This window comes from Ruditapes philippinarum, unplaced genomic scaffold (assembly GCF_026571515.1).
Source record: "Ruditapes philippinarum isolate M1 unplaced genomic scaffold, ASM2657151v2 ctg1930_1_1_1_1, whole genome shotgun sequence".
In the NCBI taxonomy this organism is placed as follows: Eukaryota; Metazoa; Mollusca; class Bivalvia; order Venerida; family Veneridae; genus Ruditapes; species Ruditapes philippinarum.
In genome coordinates this window covers 64519-79787 of record NW_026865849.1, presented here as the reverse complement: position 1 = coordinate 79787, position 15269 = coordinate 64519, and the positions used below count along the sequence as shown (strand labels likewise).

The following is a 15269-nucleotide window of genomic DNA, read 5'->3' as shown; positions in this document are numbered from 1 at the left end:
TTGTGTCGATATTGTAAACAATAAAACCACTCAGCTGGACATATTTGCACTAGTTTCTGTAAATAAAACTCCAAAGTACATGTATAGAGACTGTAAACTGCATCAAATAAAGCAAAACCTAATGCAGTTACAAACCGCGGTCGCTAGAAAACAATGTATGTTTTTTTTTGTTTGTTGTTTTTTTTTTTGTTCCTGTTTTGCATAGTAATAAACGTTAATGTACTTACATAAAATGCAATATGTTAGTTGGAAATCAAATACCTATCACAAGTGAAAAATAATTTGTAGATGGAAATGACAGTCAAGATGAAATTAACCTCCGAAAATACTGAAGACAATTTCAACGCCAGAAAACCATCACAATATTTATTAAAATTAACGAATATATGTTATAATTTAAGATCCCAATAAAATAATGTTTTAAACAGCAAACTGTTTTCGTAACGTACAGCCTGCGAGTGGGTCACATGATCGTAAAGATGAAGTGATGTTCGTTCATTTAATAATACAATTGATAAAAAATTAACAAAGCATCTGACATAGAAATTTGAGCCGCGTCACGACAAAACCAACATAATGGGTTTGCGACCAGCAAGGATCCAGACCAGCCTGCGCATCCGCGCAGTCTGATCAGGATCCATGCTGTTCGCTATCAGTTTCTCTACTTGTTATAGGGTTTGTAAGCGAACCCATTATGTTGGTTTTGTCATGACGCGGCTCATTTATAGGATTCAAGACCACGGCGCTCCACCTCATGTTCCTTAACTATGCACGGCACCAACCAGGCATTCACTTTTAACTATAAATGCGATTATATAAAGGACACATATTCTTATTAACGGCGCATTTAAAATACAGTTATGAGGCTCACTTCAGCCTGCTTTAGAAATTAAAAAGTTTCTGTAGACTCTTTGCCTAAATTCAAACAAAGCCTTATGTTCAGGCAAATTAATGTTCGTTGCACATTACAGTTATTACATTGTTACTAAAATCTAACAATGAATTAAGAGAAATCATGGAAAATCTACGAGTATCTGGATCAACCCACCTAGCAGGAAAATCCAATACAGCTATGCTCAAATACGGTATGTGATTCAATAAATAATCATTTATACCTGACGTTTTTAACATTATTTTGTATCATGGACACAGCATTATAAGCTTTCCTTACGTGTAAAGCTTTAATTTTAGAAATACAATCTTGTTTTTGTATGCAAAAAGGTTTAAAGGATATTGTTATACTTTCTAAGAGATCATCTCGACTTACTGTAAGTTAACAAAAAACACACTTTTAATAATTTTCATCATGAAACATCCATTTGATATTGAATGAATTTGAAACTGAAACAAATTTATTGCAAAGAAATGAATATTTGTAGTTGTAGAAAGAAAGGAATATTCATGCTGAAAGAAGTTTTGTATTATTCAAATTACAAACTATTTAAATTGGGTTATCATAAGAGTTATTTTTAGCTGACATTAATTAAAACATCATTTTACTGATAATAGTGTTTTGTAAGTCATACGTATTGTCTTGGTTTAGTTTATATACTTTAAAAAAAACATGCATGATTATTTATATACAATTAAGGTTCATTATAATAGTTTATATGCTTCATTTGTGGACGGGAAATATTTGTATATTAGGTGTGCTTAGCTATTCACAATATTGTTAGGGTCCTGGAAAGATTAAACTTATCATGTCAGTGTATTGTAACGTAGATATTTTTAGATATTGTTTTGTTATGGCTCAAATAAAATCACTAGGAATACAATACGTATATACGCAAACAAAACATTAAATCAATCGACAATGTTTTAATAACATCATTTAGTACGTCATTATATTCCCGTTAATGATGCGTCAAAATTAGTGAAAACAAACACATGAATCAATTAAAATTAGGAACACTCGGACATTTAGACAATAAGACCATTCATTAGTTTGCATGTATGAACATGAATGATATAATATTTATACAGCCAAAGTCAATCTTAAGAATGATTTCATTTACACAGTAATCAACTATCAAAATATTTTTTGCAAAATTCACCCATCATGTGAATCAAACATTTTTATGGCTTAATATTGATATTCGACACAGTATTTAGTAAATGTACTTTTGTCCAATGTTCTGTCAATTTGCGTGAGCTCCAGAAATATTTATGCAATGCATTTTCTTACTTCCTTATGGTCGTCTGATTGTTGCTTCGTTGTTTGATTATTTGTTTACTTTTGAGTATGTTTCTCTTTTACACATTTTTAATACAATTAAAAATGTTTGCGTTCATTTTCTGTCCGGTACGTACGCCCTCGATAGATTTACGTAGTCACGCAAAAACTATTATGTGGCCACGCGATATGAATCCGGAGTTATTTACGAAATGTTCTAAGCTTAAACTCAGATCGCAGTATTTGATTGGTCAGAAACTGCCACAGAATGTTCACTGACCAATGAAAATCAGGAGTTTGAGACAAAATTCAGATGTATTACGTGCGCACGCAAAAGGTGTCAATACAAACGCATGTCTATATAAAATATATCCTGTGGCCACGTAATTACTTTCACATGCGTACGCATTAGCTATTCACACGTGCTAACACTCACGGGACCAAGATGAATATGTAGGGCATACGCACGTTATAAATAAAAAAATTCTAAGTACTATTTGGAAATTGCAAAGGTCATAAATTAAGTGTGAAAACTTATCAAAGAATTGGACTAAAGAGTGTACTATTTAAAGTCATGCCGAAAGATAACAAGAAGGGGTCATATCTTTTGTGTAAACCGAATCATATTTCCTACAATAGAATAGTCAAACAGAGGCGTGCGTAACGAAACGAATTCAAACATGGACAGTTGAAATAGATAAAAAAAAAAGGTATAATAAAAGGATATAAATGACTTTCAATATAATTTTTTTTTTTGCGTATTTGTGGCATTTCGCATAATTTGTGTCGATATTGAAAACAATCGAACCACTTAGCTAATCACATCTGTTATAAGTAACGAATGTACTGCAAACGAAATTGCATTTATCGACATTATGAAATGTCACTATCAGAAGCAAATCTGAATGTACATAAAAAGCCCTGATTTATAGACAAACAGTTTATTTGTTTAGTATGGTTGAACTGACGTACTATACGTAGAAACAATACGCTACATTAGTTGCAAATCAGCAAATATAAGATGAGTTTCCGTTGATCAAGATAGCAACGTCATTGAGGTGACCTTAGAGGTTATTTAAACTAATAAATTCAACACCGTAAAATAATATTGAACATTATATATTATACTGTACGAATACCTATAATCACAGAATAATGTATTCAAGTATAATCATTTCATAAACAAAAGATATCTTGATATGAATAGCAGCGAAAGAAATCAACACGACTTGACTTCAATACGTTATGTGATTTCATGTTTAGATATTTGTACATCAAAAGTGTCGTGTTTATTGAGGACACAAGAACTTTAATTTCTGAAATACGATAATTGAAAGGTCAGAGGATGTTGTTTTGCCTTCTAAGAAATCAGCCCGATTTAATGTAAGTACAAATGTCTTTTATCTCTTTGGTAATGAAATAATGAATTTGGTCCATGTTAATTTAATTAGGAAATACTACATCTCATTGCAACATAATGAACATTTGTATGATGGTATCATTAATGCGAAAATGATTGAAATACCATTTAGAAGATTGTTTTAGATAAATTTAGAATATTGGAAAGCTTTTTAATTTAGAAACAATAATATCACGACCGAAAGCAAATGTTTATTTGCTAAATCACATGTTGTCTTAAGGTACAACCTTACGTGCACAATAAGGATCTAAAAATTTGACAACATAAGTCAGATATATATTCCTTAAAGGACACCTGTATGCAAAATGTAAACAAACTTTACCGTACGGAGTTTGAAATTAAATCGGCCTTTTTTTCAGAAATAAAGAACCTTTAAATAATTAATAATATCATTCTTATGAAAAATGTTTTCCCATTAATTTTTGGTAAGAAACAAAATGTAACTTTCATCTAACAATCCACATAAGTGAAATTATTGTTTCCACTCAACATTTATGAAATATGTATAGAAATGATACACTTCACCAACTATTTTTTTAACACGTGTTTGACCAATTTCCTACTCAGAGAGCCTAATAAAAAATCCTTAAAATTTACTCAAATGAGTGCCTGTTTTCAAAGTTTCCCTAAACTTTCCCAAAAGTATGTTCCTTTTTCTTGTAAAATATCAAATACTTTTGCCGTCTAGTTTTGATTTGATTGCACTTTGAAAATATATGGTACCATATTTGTTATAAGATTAAGCATAATTTAGCCAATTTAACCTATATTAATTAAATAATTAAGGTTAAACACTTTTTTCTTCCCAAAAGGGAATATATAATGTTAAAAGAAATAATGAAAAAAGTTGACTCTTCTTGGGTTTGAACACACGGCCCAAAATTTCAATGTATTTTACATATTTTACAATTTAAATTAATAACCATTCATTCCGTTTAAAAGGATTGCGAAAGTTATTTCCAGTTGTCATTTTATTAAAACACATATTTACTGATAAAAGTACTTTTGAATGAAAGTCATACTTACTATCTTCGCTTAGCTTCTTCCCTTTTAAAAATTTGAATATGTTTTTAGTATGGATTTGATTAACAAAAATGTCTATTTCATAGCTTTTCACGAAATTCCGAGAATTTACAATTTTGAATATGTTGTACTGTATGTTTATTGGCATTGTTTTGTAATTTATCTTATAAAGTACATTAAAGCGCACATCATTTTCAAACCAAACATGAAGAGAACCAAAAATATTTAGAGATGCTCATGAGTTAAGTCATAACCATAGACATTATTAATAAACAAAAATGTTTGATATGTTGCCAAGGTATCGTCTACATCATCTATTCCTGTTTACATAGGGGTGCCTAAAAAGCCAGAAAAATACACATACAACTGTTTAGACTCGGAAAAATAGACATTTGACAACAAGTTAGTTAGTGCTAAATATTTTATGTTGATGTTTCATTTGAAACCGCTGTATCCTAGAAACTATATTTGTTTCAAATGTGCTTTCGTCAAAATTTAGATTACATAACTAAACCCAATTAATTGTTGGTTGAACGTAATGACATTTAATAAATTTAAATATGCATTGGTCTCTCATTATTTGTAAACATGTGTCAAGTAAGGAAGCAAATTTGGTGTGGACGTTTTTTAACATCATTTTTATCTTTTCCTTTCAAATTTCTTATTCTTACATAAATCAGGATATAACGATAACATTCACAAAAATAACAACATGCTTTATTATTTACTGATTTTACCGTCAAACAAATAAGTTAATATGCATTTTTACACTAACACTATTTTGACGCAATTATTTTATATGACCAGTTTTAGACTGGCGGTGTTTATTTTTATTTCAAAAGGATCACACCAGGATATAAATTTATTTGCTAATTACTTTCCAAATTTTTATAATAACGTAAAATAAAAATATGCAATTCCTAAGGCAAGCCAAAAACAACAAACTTATTGCTGAGCCCGATTTATTTAGCCTGTTTATGAACAGTGGTACATTTAAGCCCTTTTCTTATGCATCCTACTACGGCTTAAGCGGTACATGACATTGTATTGTTGTACACTTGTAGCATACTCTCACTTTTATTTACGACTTCGAACGAAAGGGTGAGAACATTTAACAATTAAGATCAAATTAAGGCAACACCGTTATGACTACTCCGTTTGAATGTTCTTAAATATATTGTGTTTCTAAAATTGCATTGCATGTTCTTTTGCTACATTATAGTGAAAACTATCCATTAAAATACTATTCAGTTATTCAAGTTTCTTTGAACTGTAACATGGTATTTCATTGTATGGCATTAAATACAGCTCATATGATAAAATAAAACAAGTGTTGTTGCTTTTTTAAGAATGGAAAGACTCATTATCTTATAATATCAATACGGAAGGACAATTGTTAATCTGGCTTTGAAAGTCGTGGAACGCATTGCTTCTAAAAGGTTTGTCTTTATATCAGAATGACTAGTACAATATTCTTAGACATTCATATGTGATAAATTAAATAAAAACTATTATAGAAAAAAGCATTATTTAAATTTGCCACTCTGCGCCAGTCAAGTCTTTGTGATAAAACAATGAACATCAAATGAATACTTTATACATAACCGAACAAAAATATACATTTTACATGAAATCATTACAAATTCATTTTGGCAACGGATATTTCTAACGTATTAAAAACTGTTCAATTATTTCTTGTCTAATTATCTGATAAATAATTAATAAATTGATATAATGGTAGAAGTTATAACACAAACTGAATTATTGTCCTATACATTATACAATAATCCAATTTACATTTATAACTGAATGCTTAACAGGCCGTTTTAGATGCTTTATAAATTATTTGAGCGTGGAATAATTATGTTATTTTTTTCTGTTCATGATATTCTCATTTATGTTCTAACTAATTGTTAAGTCACACATTACTTTTCTTATTGATTATTTGGAGATCGCCTTAAACAAAATGAATTGGTGGTCCATATCGGAAGGTCTGTTAAATCATAAATAATTCGTGTGATAAAATTTAGTAAATTACGTGGCAACAAACACCGGAAGAATTTTTTATGGTTGATGTTTGTACATGTGAGTGTGAGATACAAAATATTAAAAATCTCTCTCTATATATATAACAGATAATAAATTGTTCAAGAAAATATTTTATAATTTATCATATAAATGTTTATACTAAATAACTTACTTAGAACACTATCATTATTATCAAGATTTTTTTATAAGAATATCCAAATGATATATTTCTATTTTTATAAATATTTGAAATACTAATGGAATGTACCAATCAATCTTTAACATTTAGGATTTCATTTTTCAAATTGCTTTTGTAACGCAATTCCTTTATATTTGTATTATTGTTTTTTTTGCACGACTGAACTAAAATTATTAAAAGCATTGATGTCATCAACGAAACTAAGCTTTTGACAATCATATAATGAGAAACATACGGGTACCTAAAACATAACTCTTTCTACAAGTTGTTTACCTGTAAGCATTATTTTTTTGGAATATTTTTTACCCCAGAATGATACGATATAATTTTCTAATTGACTCTTCGTCTGTTCATCTGTCTCACCGTTTTTTGTCAAGTTTGTAACTTCGTAAATGATGGGTGGATTTCAAAGAACTTCGGATAAATGTGAAGCACATTGGGACAATGTGTCTCATTCTACAATTAACAAAAATACAATTTCAAAGACGCACACTTGAAATGTTCATAAAACTGCATTAATAGTCGTGTCGGATCTGCAATTCTGTTGTTCATTGATCGATTTCAAAATGACTTGTCTTAATTTGTTGAACATAATGACAGTGTCGCGTGCAAGAATTCGCTCTCTGCACAAAGGTCATGTTCATATGTGTACTACTAAAGATATAGTAGGAATCTTTTTTATAAAAGTGCATGTATAGATTAGTCCTGTCAAGTTTCTGTCATTTAAGACCACTTTTAAAATATTTTTGCATAGGTGTGTAGTGATGGACATGAGGACAACTTGTCAAACGAAAATCAGGCTTCCAATTTCAACTTCAGGGTCTAACTTGTACGTAAAAAGTCATGATATGATTGTTTAAAGACAATCGTGTCCGCTCCATGAATCTTTTTTTCAAACCTAGCCGTTAACATTTTTAATTTTGCAGTTTTGAGAATTCGTTAGTGAAAATGTTTCTCTCTTTGTTGTTAAGATGACATATTGTGTGAAACAAGAGCCAGTTCAGCAGTCCAAAAGTCAAGGTCACATTTAAATATCAAAACTCATGGAAGAAGTCCATAAGTATAACCAGATGAAAATTAAAATAATTTAAAGGTTTTTCAATGATTTAAAATAGGTCAAAGACAGAAAAGGCCGGTTGTATTTGTAAACCAAATATCCAGAGGCTGTGATGTTATAAAAAATGTTTACCATTAACCATTAATGTCGGAAATTTAACTAACTCAGTAAACAGGAAAAGGGTGGGCGACAGACCTGAAATCGGATCCCACGATATGGGACCACTAGTTTATGCTGTATGCCAAATATCAAGAGGCTGTGATAAGTAGTTGCTGAGAAAACTGTTACGAAAATATTTTCGTAACCCGCCCGACCGCCCATAAGACCGCCCTCCAACCGCCCGTCCGCCACTCACCATTTTATAATCCGGGTTTGCACCTGTTGAACCCGGCCAAAGATGGATTGATGCAAGTTTCTAAATTACTCTTGATACTGGCTTTATATGCTGTATAGGAGGTACGAATTTCAGATAGTTCCGATATCATTTTGGTGGATAATGAATAAAAATATTTTCCTAGAACAAATGTTGTCTTCTTTGCCTTTGAAGACGTGCAAAACTTATTTCAATTCTAGTTATAAAACGTAATCCATTTTCCTATAAATGACAAGCATAAATGAGGTCAAACGTGGGCGTGTTCATCAAAGCAAATTCAAGAATAAATGAATGATGAAAACATTTTATCATAATGTAACATAGCTCCAGCTTTGATAAGTATTTGCGGAATTGTGAAAGCTTTGTGTCGATATTGAAAACAGTTGAACCAATAAGCCTAACATAAGTTATATATTTTTGAGTGTACTGTAAATGAAACAGATAATTGATTGAATTAAAATTTAAAAAAACAGGCATGAATAGAAGCAAATTTTAATGTAGATTAAAGTCCGAAGTAGAGACAAATAATTTCTTTGGTCATTAACTAACACTAACTTAACATATACCAATTGAGTAAGATTTTCCATTATAACAATAACAAAGGCAATGAGGAAGTGACCTTTGAGGATATTTAATTAAAAGATTCAAACGCCACAAAACCATTACCAAGTAAATTATATATCTTTATCGCATGGGAATACATGTCGTCATTAAAACATTCAAATGAGTGCTTATGAAATAAGTAAAAGAAAGGGCATCGAAACACGGGTTAATCTGTGAGGGGGCGTCATATAAATCAGACTGCCGAGTGTTTGGATCTTCTTTCTCTTTTGTATCATAAGCAATATACCAAAGAAAATGTAACCAATGAACGAGCATCTGAACATGACTTTTCTATCATTACCACATTCTCTCTCGTCCCTAGAAAAAATGAGCTATTTTATGAGCATGCTCTATTTTCATTCCCGATAGACAGTGCGGTAACTGGAGTGCGGTAACTAATACCTGCCCTCCACTTTTGCTTGTATGTATATACGATTTATCTCTGACGCATTTTCATTAGAAAATGCTCCAAACTATAATACAATATCTAATAAACATTTTCAACAGTAAAATATCCTGAATAGTGAGAAAAAAATCAAATACTATTGTACTCCATTACTGTACTCGATTCCATGAATAAATATTTATACCTCAGCAGTGATGATTTTTAAATTGTTGCATGCGGGCATTAGTCATTGCAGAAATATATCTGACCCACAATATTATAAAAATGCAAAGGAAGTTCTTGGGATATTTTAATAATCTCTACATTAAATTTAATGTAAATAAAAAGCTTTTATTCCTTTATTTTTAGCTCACCTGTCACAAAGTGACAGGGTGAGCTTTTGTGATCGCTTTTCGTCCGGCGTCCGTCCGTCCGTCGTCCGTCCGTCGTCCGTCCGTAAACTTTTACTTTAAATGACATCTCCTCATAAACCACTAAGCCAATTTCATCCAAACTTCACAGGAATGTTCCTTTGGTGGTCACCTTTAAAAATTGTTCAAAGAATTTAATTCCATGCAGAACTCTGGTTGCCATGGCAACCGAAAGAAAAAACTTTAAATATCTTCTTTTAAAAAACCATAAGAGCTAGAGCTTAGATATTTGGCATGAAACATCTTCTAGTGAGTGTCTACCAAGTTTGTTCAAATAAAAGCCCTGGGGTCAAAATTGGCCCCGCCCCGGGGGGTCATTGATTTTCCCTATATGCATATAGTAAAAACTTAAAAAATCTTCTTTTAAAGAACCCAAAGAGCTAGAGCTAAGATATTTAGCATGAAACATGTTCTAATGGGTGTCTACCAAGTTTGTTCAAATAAAAGCCCTGGGGTGAAAATTGGCCCCGCCCCGGGGGTCATTGATTTTCCCTATATGCATATAGTAAAAACTTAAAAATCTTCTTTTAAAGAACTCAAAGAGCTAGAGCTTAGATATTTGGCATGAAACATCTTCTAGTGTGTGTCTACCAAGTTTGTTCAAATAAAAGCCCTGGGGTCAAAATTGGCCCCGCCCCGGGGGGTCATTGATTTTCCCTATATGCATATAGTAAAAACTTAAAAAATCTTCTTTTAAAGAACCCAAAGAGCTAGAGCTAAGATATTTAGCATGAAACATGTTCTAATGGGTGTCTACCAAGTTTGTTCAAATAAAAGCCCTGGGGTGAAAATTGGCCCCGCCCCGGGGGTCATTGATTTTCCCTAAATGCATATAGTAAAAACTTAAAAATCTTCTTTTAAAGAACTCAAAGAGCTAGAGCTTAGATATTTGGCATGAAACATCTTCTAGTGTGTGTCTACCAAGTTTGTTCAAATAAAAGCCCTGGGGTCAAAATTGGCCCCGCCCCGGGGGGTCATTGATTTTCCCTATATGCATACAGTAAAAACTTAAAAAATCTTCTTTTAAAGAACCCAAAGAGCTAGAGCTAAGATATTTAGCATTAAAAATGTTCTAATGGGCGTCTACCAAGTTTGTTCAAATAAAAGCCCTGGGGTGAAAATTGGCCCCGCCCCGGGGGGTCATTGATTTTCCCTATATGCATATAGATAAAACTTAAAAAATCTTCTTTTAAAGAACTCAAAGGGCTATGGCTAAGATATTGAGCATCAAACATGTTCTAATAGGTGTCTACCAAGTTTGTTCAAATACAAGCCCAGGGGTCAAAATTGGCCCTGCCCCGGGGGTCATTGATTTTCTTTATATGTGTTTAGCAAAAACTTTAAATCTTCTTTGAAAAAACCCAAATAGCTAGAGTTTAGATATTAAGCATGAAACATCTTCTAGTAAGTGTCTACAAAGTTTGTTCAAATAAAAGCCATGGGGTCAAAACTGGCCCGGCCCCAGGGGTGTCATTGTTTTTAACTATATGTGTATAGTAAAAACTTAAAAAAAATCTTCTTTTAAAAAGCCCAATGAGCTAGAGCTTAAATGTTTAGCATGAAACATCTTCTTATGGGTGTCTACCAAGTTTGTGCAAATAAAAGCCCTTGGGTTAAATTGGCTCTGCAATGTTGGGGGGGGGGTGGGGGTTGGGGGGGGGGCTATATACAGGTGAGCGACCTCAGGGCCATCATGGCCCTCTTGTTTAAATTATGTTGCTTACAAAATGCAATACTTAATTCAACTTGCAACAGTGCCATGTCAATGTTGTTAGACAATACAATATATATGCAAACAAAACCTTTAATCAATCGAAAATGTTTTCAAAACATCATTTAGTACGTCCCTATTCCCGTTAACGTAATGATGCGTCAAAATTAGTGATAACAAACATATTAATCAATTAACATTTAGAACACATGGACATTTAGACAATTAGACCGTTAGACCATTAGTTTGCATGTACTGAACGAGAATGATATTATATTTATACAGTCAAAGTCAATGTTATGAATGATTTCATTTAAAAAGTAATAAACTATCAAAATATTTTTGCATAATATACCGAAAATGTGAGTTAGAGTTAAACTTTCTTTTGACTCAACATTGATATTCGAGAGTATATTAAGTAAATGTACTTTTGTCAAATTACATCATATAATGTCAAATCATATTCTGCCAATTTGCGTGACCTCCAAAAATATTCTTTTTGCAATGCCTTTTCTAATTTCCCAAAGGTCGTCTGATTTTTACTCCCGCTGTTTGATATATTTTTACCTTTGAATATGTTTCTCTTTTACAAATCTTCTTTTATAAAATCAATATGTGCATACATTTTGTGTCCAGTACGTACGCACACGATAGTTTTACGTAGACACGTAATAGCTTTTACGTGCCACGCGATATTAGTCCAAGGTTGTTAAGAAATGTTCTGAGCTCAAACTCAGATCTCAGTATTTGATTGATCTGAAACTGCCACAGAATGTTCACTGACCAATGAAAGTTCAGAGCTGAGACAAAACTCATAATTTTACCACAAAGGCTGTATTACGTGCGCATGTACTAGCTATGCACACGTGCTAATATTCACGTGCATACGTTTTTACTATCCCGGGGTCAAAGTAGATATCTAGCGCGTACGCACGTTTTTATAAGTACTCTGTAAGCCACCATTTATTCTAATTATACTAGAACAGCATTTACAAAAAAATAAATTTATAAATAAAAAATGATTAAAAAAAAACAAAACAATAATGAATCTTAATACAGAAAGGTGTTTAATTTTTTTATGTAGAAACTGCAAAGGTCACAAATTAAGAGTGAAAACATTTATCCAAGAATTAGACTAGAAAACTGTCCTATTATAAGCCATCACAGTGGTCACAGAAGGGGTCACAGCTTTTGTTTAAACCGATTCATTTTTTCAATAACAGGCTAGTAAAACAGAGACGTGCGTAACTATACGAAGTATTTGTGGAATTTCGCATAATTTATGACAATATTGAAAACTACTTAGCTAATCACATCTGCAATAACTAGCTAGTGTACTGCAAACGAAATTCCATTTATAGACACTATAAAACGCCACAATTAGAAGCAAATATGAATGTACATTAAAACCCTGAATTATAGACAAACAATTTATTTGTTTAGTATGGTTGAACTGACGTACTATAGGTACTAAAAATACGCTACATTAGTTTAAAATCAGCATAATTAAGATAAGCTTCCGTTGATCAAAATGGCAACGTCATTGAGGTGACCTTAGAGGATATTTAAACTAATACATTCAACACCATAAAATAATATTGAACATTATATAATAGACTGTCCGAATACATATAATCACGGAATAAAGTATAATCATTTCATGAACAAAAGATATCTTGATATGAATAGCAACAACAATATCAATACGAGTGGACTTCAATACGCATCAGAAGTGCCGTGTTTATTGAGGGCACAAGACCATTAATTTCTGAAATACGATAATTGAAAGTTCAGAGGATGTTGTAATGCCTTCTAAGAAATCGGCCCGACTTAATGTAAGTAAAATTGTCTATTATCTTTTGGTAATGAAATAATGAATTTGGTCCATGTTAATTAATTTGGGAATACTACACCTCATTGCAACGTAATAAACATTTGTATGGTGGTGTAATTAGGAGATTGTTTTAGATAAAATTAGAAAATTGGAAAGCTTTTTGACTTAGAAACAATAATATCATGTCCGAAAGCAAATGTTTATTGGCTTCATCGCATGATTCTTAAGGTACAACCTTACGGGCACTATAAGGATCTAAATAATTGACAACATAAGTCAGATATATATTCCTTAAAGGACACCTGTATGCAAAATTTTAACAAACTTTACCATACGAAGTTTGAGTTATGGTCACTTTTCAAATTTAATATTGGATGTTAGAAGGGCCTTTTTCAGAAATCAGGAACCTTTAAATAATATATAATATCATCCTTATGAAAAATGTTTTCCCATTAATTTTTAGTAAGAAACAAAATGTAACTTTCAGCTAATAATCCACATAAGCAAAATGATTGTTTCTACTCAAAATTTATGAAATATGTATAATAATGTTACGCTACTTAGCCCATTTTTAAGACGTGTTTGACCAAATTTCTACTTTGATAGCATAATAAAAAAATCCCTAAAATTTACTCAACTGAGTGCCTGTTTTCTAAGTTTCCCTAAATTTTCTCAAAAGTATGTTGGTTTTTCTCGTAAAATATCAAGTTTTGATTTTATTGCACTTTGAAAATTTCGGGTACCATATTTGTTATAAGATTTAGCATAATTTAGCCAATTTAACCTATATTAATTAAATGATTAAAATTAAACACTTTTTTCTTCCCAAAAGGGAAATGAGAGAAAAATATATAATAATGTTAAAATAAAAATAAAATAAAAAAGTTGACCCTTCTGGGATTTGAACACAGGGCCCAAAGTTTCAATCTTTTAACATATTTTACAGATTAAATTCATAATCATTCATTCCGTTTCAAAGGATTGCAAAAGTTATTTTCAATTGTCATTTATTAAAACATAAAAATACTGATAAAAGTACTTTTGAATGAAAGTCATGATTACTATCTTCGCTAAACTTCTTCACTTACAAAAATTTGAATATGTTTTTAACACGGATTTGATTAACAAAAATTTCTATTTCATAGCTTTTCACGAACTTCCGAGAATTTACAATGTTGAAAATGTTGTACTGTATGTTTATTGGCATTGATTTGTAATTTATCTTATAAAGTACATTAAAGCGCATATCATTTTCAAACCAAACATGAAGAGAACCAAAAATATTTAGAGATGCTCATCAGTTTAGTCATAACCATAGACTTTATTAATAAACAAAAAGGTTTAATATGTTGCCAAGGCATCGTCTACATCATCTATTCCTGTTTACAGAGGGGTGCCTAAAAAGCCAGAAAAATACACATACAACTGTTTAGTCTCGGAAAAATTTACATTTGACAACAAGTTAGTGCAAAATATTTTCTGTTGATGTTTCATTTGAAACCGCTGTATCTTAGAAACTATATTTGTTTCAATTTGCTTTCGTCAAAATTTAGATTACGTAACTTAACCCAGGTTAATGATTGGATGTACCTAATGACATTCAATAAATTGAAAATATGTATTGGTCCCTCATTATTTGTAATCATGTGTCAAGTAAGGAAGCAAATTTGGTGTGGACGTTTTTTAACATCATTCGTGTCTTTTACTTTCAATTTTCTTATTCTTAGATAATTCAGGATATCACGATTACATTCACTAAATTAACAACATGCTTTATTATTTACTGATTTTACCGTCAAACAAATAAGTTAATATGCATTTTTACACTAACACTATTTTGACGCAATTATTTTATATGACCAGTTTAAGACCGCCGGTGTTTATTTTTTCAGGTTTTACCGGCAATTAATCATATTTCAAAAGTATCACACCAGGATATGAATTTATTTTCCAAATTCTTAAAGTTATGTAAAAGAAAAATATGCTATTCATAAGGAAAGCCAAAAACAACAAACTTATTGCTGAGTCCGAT

The 15269-nt window shown here is 31.3% G+C and overlaps 1 protein-coding gene across 1 annotated transcript in view; it reads left to right on the top strand.

Annotated features, from left to right (window-relative positions):
* The first annotated feature begins 1143 nt into the window (after positions 1-1143).
* Positions 1144-15269, top strand: part of LOC132730553 (uncharacterized) — a 44380-nt gene continuing 30254 nt past the window's right edge. Inside the window, exon 1 of the mRNA XM_060716505.1 lies at positions 1144-1268. The gene's annotated coding sequence lies outside the window, so the exon portion shown is untranslated. The remainder of the gene's footprint in view (positions 1269-15269) is intronic.